This window comes from Wolffia australiana, chromosome 13 (assembly GCF_029677425.1).
Source record: "Wolffia australiana isolate 7733 chromosome 13, ASM2967742v1".
NCBI classification, from domain to species: Eukaryota; Viridiplantae; Streptophyta; class Magnoliopsida; order Alismatales; family Araceae; genus Wolffia; species Wolffia australiana.
In genome coordinates, this window is record NC_135847.1 from 6,803,577 (window position 1) to 6,819,433 (window position 15,857).

General features: G+C 40.6%; 1 long non-coding RNA gene across 1 annotated transcript; it reads right to left on the bottom strand.

The window, feature by feature from the left end:
- Nucleotides 1-5,696: 5,696 nt before the first annotated feature.
- LOC144711188 (uncharacterized) lies at nucleotides 5,697-10,136 on the bottom strand. Its single transcript, XR_013583490.1, has 3 exons — nucleotides 9,609-10,136; nucleotides 8,866-9,476; nucleotides 5,697-5,930 (listed from the first exon to the last, which is right to left on the bottom strand). It is a non-coding gene; the product is annotated as an uncharacterized LOC144711188 (long non-coding RNA).
- Nucleotides 10,137-15,857: the final 5,721 nt, after the last annotated feature.

Genomic DNA, 15,857 nt, shown 5'->3' on the forward strand with positions numbered 1-15,857 from the left:
ACAGAAATGGCAATCAAGTTAACTCACGTCACGGTTGTGTAAGTGGTCCTTAGACCTGAAACACCAAAGACATATTGTGGATGGAAAGTTGTACTTTGACTATCACCTACGTGTCCTTAATCATGCGATTCTAAATAATCTTAGTTCGGGTGCATCAAGAAGTTCACAAAGACGATTGAGTGGTCAATATTAGGTCGTCCACCATTAGTTTAAGAGGTGACAGCTCAAGGAAGATGATGTGATGAAGTCCTTAGCCAAGATAGTGAGATATCAGAGAATATTTTTTTACGATGATTTTCGAACACATCAGTACTAACTCGGATGACTGATTCAGGTTTGATAGTTGACCATACCCTAAGTCATCCTACTGGAAAGATCAAAATAACCGCCCACGTGAAGGTCACTTTTAACAAATTTCCCGTGACCAAAGGTTTAGGATAACTTGCAAATTATAATGTTAAATTGATGAATATTACATACACATATGTGTTTTACTTGCCATATTTGCATGGTATCATAATTAAATAGACATAGATGGCTTGCACTATATTTTCATGATTGTTTTTAACTTTTTAGTATTTTCTACCCAATATTTGACCTCGATGCATTGAAGATTTATTTTTTGTGGCGCATAAAAAACTTTGTTAGAGGTTGTTAATGCTCTTATTATTCTTTTTGGAATTTTCTGTCTTATTAATAATTTTTGGACAATTCTATAGCCAAGAAATATTTTTTTATAATTAAAAGAATACATTGTAGAATTTATTTGGCATTTGAAAAGATTTGTTTTTAAGTTGTGTGGCATCCACATCATAAGCTTAAATCCAAACGATGCATTTAAACTTGCTTTTGTTCACACCAATTTTAGGCTTATCAATGTGGATGTTCTTGAGATTAATCCTGATAAACTCCTATGAGCTGCTGACAGAGACTGAATTTTTTTTGGGCCGTGGTTTGGTGAACATATCATCATGGTTCTCATGGGTACTTATCCTCTTGATACTTGGAGCTCCTCTTTTGAATATGTCACCTGTATAGTGATAAGGAACATTGATATGTTTTATGCATTCATGGAAATATGGTCCTTTGAGAGATAGATTGCACTTTAGCTATTCAAATATAAGTTATCTACTAATTATCATATATTTCCCCAAAGAAGCCTTTGAGCCAAATTCCCTGTTTCACTACTTCTGTCATAACCACGTCTTTTGGCTCAGTTATTGACATGGCTGTGGTAAATTGGAGTGAAGCTTTCCATGATATAGCAGTATCACCAGAATTAAATAAATATCAAGTAAGAGATCTCCATTTATTAAGATCTCCAGAAATATCAGAATCAACATACCCATTAACTGTGTTAGAGGCATTTCTGATATTTAAGAGATACCTCTAAGGTTCCTTCTAGAAATTTAAAGATCCATCGGACAGCCTTTCAATGTTCCTTTCAAATACTTTCTGATGGCGCATGCCATCGAAGATCGTCGACAATGTCGTCCGCACCGCCTGCCACCGTCGTCGAAGATCGGGTGAAATCGCTCAATTATCCCATTTTGATTTTTGTCATTTTCCTAGTCGTGTCTTGTGTTTTCCATATTCGCCATCCTGTTTTCATTGCACTGCGAGATGCCGTGCCCGCATTTTCATCGTCGTGGAAAGGGGCCTTCCCCTTCCCCTTTTCTGTCTTTTATTTTAATTTCCTCCCCCTTCTATGTGTAATGAGGGCCCATTCTATGAGGGCCCCTAATGGATTCCTCTTTGTGTTTTGTTGACCCACTAAGGGGGAGGGCCCATTGACCTCTTCCCCGTTATATGGGAAGAGGGGGGAACCCTAGTTCCTCTAGACCAGGAAGAAGAAAGAAAGTGAATATCGTGTTTTTCTATCTTGGTCTTCCTTCCTCGCTCAAGAGAAGAACACAGAGGAAGGAAGAAGAGGAAGCAAAAGGAAAGAAACGGTGGCAATTGGGGGTCGGGAACGCTTTCCCCTACCCCGCAATTTTGTTCTGATCGTGAGAGCCACCGCCCTTCTTGGGCGGCCAATTCCCACGGTCGAAACCTCCTTTCAGACCTGGGCACTCCACTGTAGGGAAGAACACCCGCGGTCGCCAACAACGCCATAAATGGTCAATTGCCGTCGCATCGGTGGATGATTCGCTGATTCTGGCGAAAGCTGCCGATGAGGTGACCAAACTCACCCCGCACAGTCATATCGGCCGCTCCGTCCGCCGCAAACGACGTTGATCAAAATTACTGATTGTCGCTCCGCTGTGGGGGTCTATTGGAGTGATTTGCTGAGCGACAGACATTCCCAAGGGGTCTTGCCAGACCCAAAGGGCCATACAACTGGCCAGGCCACACTGAGCCTAACACGTCCGACGGATCAACCAAATTGATCGAAGCTTTACAGATGTCGACCGACTGGCCAAGAGAAGAGTCGACTGAACTGATTGAGAGAAGAGACGACCTGCCTTTTTGGCGGGTATTTGACCGAGCTGATTGAAGCTCTACAGGCATCGACTGAACCGGTCGAGACAAGAGTTGACCTACCTTTTGGGCAGGTATTCATTCAAACTGATCGAAGCCCACACTGTCATTCAACCGAACTAATCGATCAGGATCTGGTCTAGGACCCCACTCTGCTGCCCACTTTCGACCGCCACCCGGGGTCGGGGGAGAGGGGGGGTCATCTTGCGTGTTGTGGATGTGTCGAGCCGCAGCTCGCGTCGCTTGGCTGAATTTGCCTGCGCCAGTTCCCCCATAGGGGTGCGCCCAGAATTCAGCATTACGCTTGAGCCGATTCATCGCGGCCTCGACCGTGATTCCTCTTCCTCCAACCTTTACCTATAGCTCTAACATCCTCGTTTGCTCGTCGAGCCACCGTCTGCTCTCCGACGTCTCTCCGCTCCACCCGCTCCAAATCGCCGCCGACTGTTGACAAACTCTGCACCTTGAGCCATGCCGACGAGGTATGCCGTCCTCTCCCGTCGCTCGTTTATTTACCGCTTGCAGTTTACTTTTGTCTTGACTCCACCGTGCTCGTGCGAGAGAGGCAAATTGAGAGAAAACTACAAACGATACTTGAATGTCTTACCAGTACGGATGAGACTGTCCGTTACGTGCGAGCCCTACAGAAAGATTTTATTCGGCCGTAGACGCCTTGGTCGTTCTGACGAGGTTCGAGAGGCCACCATCGCCGTCACTCGGTGACCCTGTCCAAGCTTGGAGCTTGGCGCCCCCTCGAGTCAGAGCCTGCATGTATGACACGTAGGGTACTCATCTTCGCATCGTAGTTACATCAACCCGTTAGAGTTCATCCGTCGAATGACGACATTGTTGACGTTTGATGCCATCATCATTTATCGGCACCGAGCCATCATACTCGGTGTCAACCGGATGATGTCCTAGACGCCGCCCGACATCACTTTCCATGTAACGACTCGTTATACCTGCGCCAGTTCTACTCAACTGCAAATCGTAGGATGCATCAAGGAGTCAACATCAGATGAGTATGGAATCTTTGATATGCCTTCAATCTCTTTTTTAGTGCTTGGAAAAGGTGAAACAGAAACTCTGAAGTGGCCAGAAAGGCAGGTTCTTTCTAGTTTTGCTTTATCCAAACTAAAAATCCTAAGTATCTTATCTATATATTCATTATGACTTCAGAATATAGATCTTGCATATTGATTCCTCCTTATTTCCATTCTCAATATTTTTGTTGCTGCTCCAAAGTCTTTCATTTCAAATTCTTTGCTAAGCTGATGCTAATTTGTGGTATATCTTGAATGTTCTTGGCTTCTAACAGGATGTCATTGAACATATAGAAGACGATATGAATGATCCCTGATTTCTTTTAAACTAAATACAAATGTATTTACTTGTTACGCTTTTTAACAGGATTTCTTTTAAATAACTTATTGAATTCGACTGAAATCCAAAGAAGATATTAAGGAAATGAACCTCTTATACGACTGTCAAGGTGATTTTTTCAGGCCATACAAAGGCTTGCTGAGTTTACAGACTACCATCTCATTTCTGATGTCGATAGAACCTTTCAATTTAAGTTCTCCTTTGAGGAAAGCTGTCTTTACATCAACCTGTTCTAATTCAGAATCACTGGGAGGAGGAAGACCAATAATGGAACGTATAGAAGAATGTTTCACCATTAGGTGAATGTATCCATATAGTCAATTGCAGAGATTTAAATCATGTTTATAAACACTTTTGCAGAAAATAAGTTTCTTGTCCTTTGGGAGTTCAACCAAGTCCAATGTATGATTTTCTCAGTTATTCCATTTTTTCATCCATTGCTAATATCCACTTGGATGAACCATTAGATCGTGTTGCACCTTCAAAAATGGTTGGTTGATCAAGGTCATAAGTTTCTTTTGTGGTGGCCAAGTCATAAGCAACACAATCAGCGTGTGGATATCTCCATGGAGGCTTTATCTTCCTTTGAGGCTGATCTCTTGCAATAGAATAGTTTTCATTTTCAGTTTATGTACCTTTGGCAGCTGAAGAATATAAGTCATTGGTTGGAGCAGCATGTTGAACCTAATGGGAAAGTGTTAGTTTAGGCGGCCGAGGAATAACATAAAATGGGGAGGGGGGGGGGTGAATTAGGTTCTCTATTTATATTTTATTTTTATTTTAATTAGCCTAGGATTTTTATACTTAAGAAATGAGGTAGAGGAAATGGGAGACAAAGTTATTTTTTTAGACAGCTTAGGCTAATCCTTAATGCTGTTCGGGGTTATCCGTCCCGAGGTGATAATGAGCCCTAACCAAGTTTGTGTGAATGCCCCCCAAGCAAATCACCTGGAAATAGAGTTGAACAAGGATACCAAGAAAAAGAAAAATTCGATGAAGTTTGTTGTCCTCAACTCTCAAAGGCTTCCACGGAATGATGTTGCTTAATCTACTTTAACTTAGCCCCCCCAAGCCTTCTTATTATGGCCCCCAAAGCCTTAACCTGAGTGATCACAAAGATCTACCAATAACAGCATATTTCTGAATAATGTATTCTCCTCAACAACACTTAGTAAAGGCTTCCACGGATTTCAAGAACTACATCATCTCATCCTTATTTTTTTTGGTGAATCAGTATACAATCACAAAGCCTTTATTTCTGAATACAAAGCCTTTATTTCTGAATAATAAAGGCTTCCACGGATTTCAAGAACTACAAGGATAAAAGCTTCCACGGATTTCTGAATATAGCTCTTGAAATCCGTAGAAGCCTTTATTATTCAGAAATAAAGGCTTTGTGATCACTCAGGTATAAAGGCTTTATTAAAGGTTTTGTATTCAGAAATCCGTGGAAGCCTTTATTATTCGTGGCTCCTCAAAATAGTATTCAAGACAATGATCAATTTTAAGTATTTCAACAAGAAAACTTTTATGTCAAAATTTTTTAATTCAGAGATAAAGATTCATAAATATAACTATGACTTCCCTTTAGTAATACCTCCTTGTTTTTGGTCGTTCATTCTTTAGTCCTTTTCTTGTCCACATTTTTCTTCGGATAAAATTCTCGATTTGCATTTGACCTTTGATGCTTAAAAGTCCAATATTTTTTTCAATCCTGCACCCAATGCAATGATTCTATGTGCAATGGTTTCGTAACACAATTTTGCACAACTGTTATCTCATACAAAGTATTCAAAAACAAATCAGAGAAATCTCCAGGGATCAATCTTTCAACGTCCTTTGTTTACTGCTCGATTCCTCCGTGTCCAACTTCAAACCCCAGTAACTCTTTCCAAACTCAACCCAATGATGTGATTAAATTGGTTTTGTATTAGAAAAAATTCATATGTTTAGAAAAAGGTCAAAATCAGTATAAAAAAATAGTCTAAAAATTATAAATTTATCATAGGGTCGAGGATGTGCGAAGTTCGGATCCCAGCCCTCTTTTCTTTGAATCTTGAAATACCCTGCACCAAAAACCACGATTCTAAGTTCTATACACTTGGATTGATGTTAACAACAAATGATCTCTGCAAAGAATGCTCAGAAACTGCTTGAAAATTGCTCTAGGACTTGAGAGATCGCTTTAGCTTTTAGACTGCGATTTTCAAAGGGCAAGGAGAAGGGGGTTTGTAATTAGGGCTCAAAATTGCAAATATGGATTTGGAAATCTGAAAGGGCATAATGTTAATCTGTGAAAAGTCCAACAGTCATATTCATTGATTATGACTAAAAAATATAAAATAATAATCATTTTAATTTCAATTTTTTATATTTACAATTTTGCCATCAAATCAAAATACCTTTCAAGAGTTAAGAGCAAAAACTAGCTGTTAACCCAAGGACTAGAGATTTAAAATAATGTTAAACTTTTAGATATTTTTACGAAAACATCTAAATAAAGATATCATCATTGGATAATAGTATCTTGATGTAATTAATTTTCATTAAATCATCAATAAATTCAGCTTTAAATACTTGAAGGTAGTAATTAAGATTTTGACCATTTTATTCAACAAATCAAATGAAGAAAAATTCACGCACGTACCTGAAAAATAGTAAAACCTATCTTTATCTTCATGTCATAAAATTATAAGTCCTAAATACACGGTTTGACTTGCTCAGTGTATGGTCAAACTAAGTAACCTTTATTTTATCTTCACATACAATCAGTCAACTACTTGACTGAGGGCCTATTGTGCGTTGATTAAAACCCATATTGAGGCTTGCATCACTTTGAACATTCATCAAAATACACATCAAAGCATTGTGTTAAAAATACCCTTAAAGCTTAATCTTCATTATGTCTTGAGGTTGGCTTCACACTTGCGTTACATACCATTTGGTCAGCTGCATATAAAAGATTGGTATTTTTTTGAGCTGACTAGGAGACTACATAATTGCTGCCTCATCAAAGACAACATCGCAACTATGTATAATTTCCTATCATCTGGATGAAAATGTTTATACCCTTAAACCCTAAGCCCTAAAACCAAGGACGATGTAGTTGATGGAATGAGGCTTAAGCTTATGATTGTTGATCTGAGCACGGCGAGGCAGCCAAAAGTCTGAGTAGAGAATAGTCACCAGGTGAGCTGGACCAAAATTTTCATGAATTGTTCAATTCATTCGTTCTGCTATTCCATTCTGCCGTGGGGTGTGCCAGACTATGAGGCATTTTAAGATGCCCTTAGCTTTGCAAAAATCCTGAAATTGATTTGAACAGAATTCTATCCCATTGCCAGTTCATAAATTTTTATAGACCAACAAGTTTGGTGTCTACCATGATTTTTCGTTCGTTAAAATACTGGAATGCCAAAGATCGATTCTTCAGAAAGTAAGCCTACACCTTTTTGGAGTAGCCATCAGTAAAAGTTAACATATAAGAGGCTCATCCGTGTGATAGTATGCTTGATGCTCCCAAAATGTCCAAATGTATATAATCAAGAATTCTATTAGACTTATGATGACCTACTAGCAAGCCAAATGGAACATGTTTGCCGTAAAGGCAATGCTCACAAAATTGCGAACTGTTTGTCTTTATTCCATCAAGTACGCCACGTCTACTTAATTCTGACACTCCTTGCTTGCTCATATGTCCTAGCCACATATGCCATAATTTAGTTGTATCTGGTGTGAATTTTGATGAGTCAATCACAGCAGCATTGCCCATAAGTGTTCTTTCTTTAATGACATATAAGTTTGCCTTTTTTCGGTGACCTTATAATACCACCAGACCTTGAGTACCTTCTTTTCAAATGAATTTCCACACTTAAGAGTCCAATGTGAAGAGAGATAATAGGATTCCCCTCAATTCAATGACATATCTAACCTTAGTATGGGTAAAGATTTTGCCGTCAAACATGTACACAGAAACATTCCAAAACTTGAACTTCGCAGGCTGAGTTCTTTCTTATCAAAACAACGCTAACATCAGATAGATTACATAGAAGGTATGGTGAACTGTCCCATACCTTCCGCATGTCTCATGTGTGTTGAAACAGCACTTTTTCGGTTCTAGTTCAACTAAGTAGGTAGGGCCGCTCCCGCTTTCACGCATGTGACCCTTACTTCGTAACCTTCGCCGGGGTCTTGCGATCTCTGAGAGAGAGGAGATGACCACCTAACTAAAGAAGAATAGTGCTCTTTATAAGAGTAGGCGTGGAGAGCTTTTGTGGGGAAACTTGCAAGTAAAGTTTGGGGTGAGGCGGGCGTCGACCCAACCTTATGAGTATTCGGACAATAACAGTTCTGATGAACAGTCACTCACTTTTGACAGTGATATGATTCCAGAAGATGATCCAGAATTGGGCCAATCACGTTTATTAGAAGCAGACAATAGGGTGGTTGTACCAGCCAAAACTCATCTACTTATGATTCTAACACCTGCTGATGTACTTCAATGAAAGCTCTTGACTAGAACACACGAATCAGTCTCAACCGCTTTGCTAACTTGAATTGCATCAAGCAACACAAGTAGACTGTAAACCACAGCTCTCACTTCTGCAACTAGGCTGTTTGCCCATAGAAAGAAGGCGCGCAACGCGCAGTGGATAAAACTTGAGAGTTTATCACCAGACCACCTCCACCCGATCCAACTTTCTTGCAGAACCTTACTCGCTTCTGCTTCTGCTCATAAATCGCTCCTAAAGTCGCGCCTTAGAAAAACTAGCAGATTTGAGTGTAGAACTAGGTTCTGCAAGGCACGTAGGGAAGGTTCCCAGGGACGAGTTTACCAGCGGGAGAAGAAGTGCTGATATTCTGAGGGTCGAGTTTATGAGCAGAAGGGAAAGTCTTTAGGTTACGAAGTCAATTCAGGTTACGAAGTAAATGAATCAATGTTATGAAGTCAGGAACGATTCATCAACGATTCATCGTTTCATATTAAAAAAAAAACATAACCTTGTCACTCCGTCGCTTCTTCGTTCCCCTCCTGCTTGTAAACTCGCGCCTCCGTTCTTTATTCTGTTAGCCCCTTCTGCTCGTCGCACCTGAATGCATTTCATGCTGAACATTCGGTTCTGCAAACAAAGAAAACCTGCCGTCTTACTGCGCTTTGTTACTAGATGTTCACCTCCTGATCGAACATGTGGAAGTTACATGCTGAATCAAGAACCCATTTCCTAGCGAATATAACTCCGATTCTGCAACAGCAAGAATTTCATCATAATAATGGAGTAGGGTAATGTTTGCAGAAGGGCTTTCAAAAGTAGACAGTTGAACTGAATTCGAGGCTTCTCTTCTCATCGTGTTTCAGAGCTTGTAACATTATGATTGAATATGGCCCTTCTTCTTGCAGTAGTTGCATATTTTATCAGGATATGGGGATCTTGATCGACCCCTTGACATTGGCGTCCTTTTCTCAGTGTCACGAACTCGAATAATAAGACCTTCAGCATATCATGATATAGGTGGTTCAGAGTGCTCGCTCCTTCTCTGCTTATATGAGAGGTCTTCATAAATGGTCTCGAGGGATAACCGCTTTAATCCATAAAATAAAATATCCCGGAAGCCTGAAAAAGATGGCGGCAGGGGCATAAGAAGTAGTGAACGTATATCATCTGGAATAAGCGTATTTGCCTCAAGAGCTTCAAGTTATGCCATAACATCTTTAAAAGCGGCTAAATGTGATTCCAGAGAAGTACCTTCCATCATACGTAGACCAAACAGTCGTTGTCAGGCGATGTTTCATAGGGTGACTGTCAAGGCCACGCATATCTCCTCTGGCCTTAACCATGGCTTATGAACTTAAGTCTCCTTTTGAAGGCCACGAAGAATGTCATTTCAAAGATGAAGTTCGATTTGGGTTCAGCCCTTTCGATTCACCCCCTTATTCGGATCCTCCGTCCATTAAGCAGACATTGACGGAGAGAGAGCATCCTCAAAGTCAAGCTGAGTAAGAACAGCCTTCATTTTCAGCTGCCATAAGGTGAAGTTTGTCTTCGTGTCAAGCAGATGGACCTCCACCTAGCGAACGCCATTGATCTTCCAACCTCCTTGCTCTGATACCAATCAATTGAGATAAGAGATTGAAAAGGAGATGAGAAGACCAAGTGTTGTACTAGAACAACGACGTGGGACTGACGAACAGTCGAAGAAAATAGCCAGGTAGCGAGAGAGATGCCAAGAACAAAAGAGAAATGTATTCCAAAAGTAGAGGTGTTAATGTTCCAAAACGCAGCAGTATTTATAGCGATCTGAAGGGATGAAATAGAAGAAGAATAGAAAAGAGGAGAGAATAAGGAGGAGAGATTCGTCTCTTTCTCCTCTTCTCTGCATATAATCGATTGCTATTTCGTTTGTTGGTGATGCTCTGCCTAGAGCGGAAAAATCAGAATAACCGCCAAAGTGAAGCTCACTTTTAACAGTGGGATTAGTCGACTTTAATAAATTATCAAAAGCATTATTCCACAACCATAATAATTTACGGAGAATACTGCACATATATCCACCGATAGATTTTCAGCATTACTGTAGCAAAATGAATCAGTAAGCGACAGCATAGTTATAAATAAGTACAAATACAACAAGCCTGCTATTAAATATCATTAAGGAGGTGACAGATTTGGGCAATTCAACTTATCCAACCCCTCTCCGCATTTATGGGAGTATAAGTGGACGGCTCATATTAGTAAGCGGTTGCGTGTGACCCACAGAATCATCTTAGTGTGATCATCACGGCAAGTGGGTCAGTATCCGAAATCCCTTCGCTCTCCCACAGAATGAATCTGCGGAAAATGTGAAAGAGATGGGTAGCTGAAAGATGGCCAAAGACAGGAAGAGGAACGCATACCGACCACCGGGTTATTTCTTAGATTCCCCCGAGATTGACACTCTTAAGATTCTAAAAGAAGGGTTATAGGTTGAATTGGAGCCCCGGGAAATAGACAGATAACCCATAGCTTTATCTTGACTCTACGCTAAAACTGGCATCTTATTCAACCTACCTATCGTTGCGGCTTCCACACGCAATTAGTGTCGCTGAACCTGATGTCTGACGAAAGAAGAATGAGTAGGACAGTATTGTTCTAAGAAAGAAGAAGACGGTGACTTTCGTTCTTGAAGAAAATATCGTTATATTTCATTGGGGATAAGTCCTCCGCCATGTGCCTTCTCTGCCTTAACCCGTTAACCTTGACGTGGGTGTTATTAACCCCTTGATGAAGACGAGAATAACGGAGTACAAGCGCACGAAGATTAAGATGGCCAGGGTAACCACCAGCCAGTTGAAATTTTACTTCGGGACAATCACTTATTCTTTTTTCGTGTTAGATGTTGAAATCGCGTCGGGATCAGTTTCCCTTTTGATACCATATTGTTGGATTCTTTTCCCTTTTATACCATATTGTTGGAATTAACATTCCTATGGTCTCATTAAATCAGTTGGAGAGGAGAGCACGAGGAAAGCAAAAGAAGAACCAGGAAAACAGAAAAGTGAGAACGCCGACTGTACCTTTCTAGAACGAATTACGCAGGATGTAAAACCTCTGGGTTGATAAGAACGAATGCAGGGTTTTATAACATCGAGTCATCGAGATCTTTCCTATCTGAATCGCTTTTTCTGCGTTCACTGAAAAAGATACAGGACGCCGCAGTGAATCCAAAAGTACTCCGTTAATCTATACGAAAAAAATTGTATCACACGTAAGACTCCCCTGAATCCAATAATGCCAACGTCAATGGTTACAGAAAAACCCATATCATGCGTAAGACGCTGCACCGAATCCAAAAATGCCCCCATGTATGAACCCAAAAATATATATATTGCTCGTAAGTCGCTGCACCGTTTCCATTAGTGGCGTGCGAATGGTTACGAAAAAAGTTATAACGCATAAGAAGTTGCAACCAATTTATAAGTGCGGCGGGGACGGATGCAAATAAACATATCGCACGTAAGCCGCTTCACCCAATTCAAAGGTGCCGCATGAAAGGCTACCAGTCAGAGCAGATTGCTAGATTGATCTTCCAGTTTTGAGATGATGCAGAACGGTCGACGTTGCGCCGCGTTGGCCATTACGTACTTGATATGATAAAGAATAACTTTACAAGGATACCAATTAAAAGACGCGGCGGAGTCCTGGATGCGTGCGGGGGACCAAGATTACCATGGAAAGAGACACGTACTGGAGTTGTCAGTTGTCGCTTGCTTGATTTCCATACAATATGCTGTTGACTTTTTTTATTGGATAAAAGTCCGTAACACCTAATCTTGCAAATCCTGGGTTGATGCGACTTAATGGTCTAAGAGGGAAAAAAACTATTCGAAAACTTTGCCTTGTGATTGATCATATCTGAGAGGCCTTAAGCGATGTCAACGGATAACTCAGAAGTCACCTACTCACTGGTCGTAGGGGTAGGCTGTCAGTGGTGCATTTCTTCATGTACTTCATCATGTTACTGCTGGAGGTTTCTTAAATAAAACACAACACACGAGAGTTGAGAAGATTTCGTGGACTCGTCGAGATAGATAGGATCAACAGGAACAGATATAAAACAACATCTCATTGTACAAAAAAAAGATAGGTGGGAGGGTAAGGATTCCATTACATCTTCTTGCCTACTTATGACGGTTTGCACCGACAAACAAAAACACAAACTAAAGAACTTAAGTAGGTAAAAACGTCGGAAAACGAAGTCGGTAAAATAAGTCTGCGAATCCTCAACCGATAACTGGTAAGTTTATCCTAACAGAAGCCTCAAGTGATGTCAAAGGATAGCTAAAAAATCACCGCCTCACTGGTTGCAGCGGTAGGCTGTCAATGGTCCATAACTTCACGTACTTTCAAAATGTTACTTTAATTTAGGGTTATTACTATGAAACAGCATGAACTTTCAAATTTGTCAGCCAGGCAGCATAAACTTTCTGACATGTTCAAAAAATAGCACGCACCAATAAGAAGACACCAAGTGGCATCTTCTTATTTTTTTTGTCAGCCATGGTCAAATGCTGATGTGGCTTCCACCGTGGTAGCCAGGTGGACTCCACGGTGGCATCCACATCTCCGGCCACCGCCACCGCCTGTCTCCGGCCGCCACCACCGCCCGTCTCCGGCTGCCGCCGCCGCCGCGTGTCTCCGGCTGCCGCGGCCACCGCCTCCGTCCGTCTCCAGCTGCCGCCGCCGCCCGTCTACGGCTGCTGGAGTGTGTGTGTGTGAGAGAGAGAGAGAGAGAGAGAGAGAGAGAGAGAGAGAGAGAGAGAGAGAGAGAGAGAGATATGTATGGTACATGTAACATGTAACATGGAGAGATAGATACAGAGAGAGAGAGATAGAGAGAGAGAGAGATAGAAAGAGAGATGGACAGATAGATAGATAGAGAGAGTGAGATAGATAGATAGAGAGATAGAGAGAGAGAGAGATAGAGAGAGATAGAAAGAGAGATGGACAGATAGATAGATAGAGAGAGTGAGATAGATAGATAGAGAGATAGAGAGAGAGAGAGATAGAGAGAGAGATACAGATGCGCGGAGGCGGCGGCAGCAGCGGGAGACGGACGGGGGCGGCGGCGGCCGGAGACGGGCGGCGGCGGCGGCCGGAGATGTGGATGTCACCGTGAAGTCCACCTGGCTACCACGGTGGAAGCCACGTCAGCAGTTGACCATCGCTGACCAAAAAAAAAAGAAGACGCAACTTGGCATCGTCTTATTGGTGTTTCATAGTAATAACCCTTTAATTTAAGATACTCAACACTAAAAAACCTTACCAAGGAAACATAAAATTGGAGTAATCGACTTTAATTAATTATCGAACGCGTTATTCGACTGCCACAATAATTTACAGTGAAAACTGCATATATAGCAGAGGATGAATAATCATGATAAGTATAGCAAAATGATTCAGTATGCGACAACTTGCTTATAAATACATACAAATAGAACTGAACAACCATAAAATGATATCATTTATGTATCCCAAACACCATTTCTCAAATATCACAGGCGAGGCCATTGATTTGGACAACTCCACTCACCAAACGATTTTCCGTCGTATTTATCGACGTATAAGGGGATGGCTCATCTTAGTCAATAGTTGCGTGTGACCCACAGAATCGTCTTAGCCTGATCATCACGGACACTGGGTCGGTATCCAAAACTCATTGGTGTCCCACAGAATCAATCTGTGGAAAAAGGGAAAGAGATGGATCCCTAAAAGAAGGCTCAAGACAGAAGGAGAGGACCGCACACCAACTACCAGGCCATTTCTTAGTTTCCCCAGAGATTGACTTTCTTAAGAAGCTAAAAAACGAGGTCATCAATTGAAAGGGAGCCGCTGGAAATTGAAAGATAACCGATAGCTTAGTTTTGGCACTGCCAAAACTTGCATCCTATTCAACCTGCCTATCGTTTGGTAGCAAGATTCGCGGCTCCAACACGCAATTAGTGGCCTCGAACAAGATGTCCGACGAAAGAAGAAGAAGGGTAGAACGAGATTATTGGAAGAATGAAGAAACCGGTGATTTTCGTTCTGGAAGAAAGCATAATTGTATCTCGTTGCCTCAAGTGCCTTACCTACCGCTCCTCCCGCTAACTTTAAGTTGGGATTTATTAATGCTGAGATGAATGGTTGGCAAATATTTGAATCGCGTTGTGATCACCTCTCCCTTATATACCGCGCTCCTGGCTTTTTTTTTTCCGGGTTCTACCAAGTTGACTTAAGATTCATAATATCTCATCAAGCTAGTTGGCGAGAGATCAGGCAGAAGGCAAAACAAGAGCCACAAAAACAGAAAAGATGAGAACGCTCGCACCAAATTCACTGTAAGATTTACGCAGTATGTAAAAGTTCTAGGTTTTGACTACAGTGAACGCAGCTTTTTCTGACGTCGACTAACTGAGATATTTTGTACTTTTGAATCCCTTTTTCTTGCGTTGATGCAAGACGCTGCAATGAATCAAAGTAGTAACCCATCAATGGATAGCAAAAAAATTATAACACGTAAGACACCGCACCGAATCTTAAAATGCCAACGTGAATGTATATCAAAAAACATTTACCACTCATAAAAAGGTGCACCGACTAAAAAATACCCCATGAATGGATACCAAGAAAGATTTATAACACATAAGACGTGGCACCGAATCCAAAGTTGCCGCGCGAATGGTAACCAAAACATTTATAACACGTAAGATGCTTCAACCAATCCAAAAATACCGCGTCAAAGGATACCGATCTTTGCACATGGTTGGGAAAATCTTATAGCTATCAGATGATGTAGAAACGGCCGAGGCTGGCCGCGTTGATCATTACGTATTTGACTTGATAAAGAACTACGTTAGAAGAGTAATAATCAACTAATAGACGCGGCCGGATGCTACATGCTTAGAGGGCGCTGATAAGTCCAAATTTAATGGGTTTTATGCCGTTGTTTTGATTCAGACTTAGCCAACAATATTTATGAAAATTTCCACTTAAATACTCTATAATTAATATAGGGCAAGTAAGGGGTCGATCCACGGAGAGGCAGAAATTTAATTTCAGAATTCTTTCTCAAGCTTGGGATGAAGAAAATGATTTTAAACGTGAAAAATACTATATTTTTTTTTAGATTAAGAGATGTTTCTAGATTTTTTGGTAATTTTCAGAATTCCCTATGTTTCTAATTAAGCAAAAGTACAAGTAGAAACACAAAATTCAAATTTCTAAACTAATTTTTATATTTTATCTTAGCAAATTAATCAGAAATAAATATTTGTAGAATTTTCTGGGATTAATTCACATAAGAAACACAACTATTAGCATTAAAAATGAGAAATAGAGATTTTTTTGAAATGTTTTAGGTGTTAAAATGACTTTAAATAGCTTATATTAATTTTCTAGAATTTTTTTCAAATTTTTTCGGATTTTTTAACGTAGAAAACAATTTTTTCCGATTTTTTAATTAATTTTAAATATGAA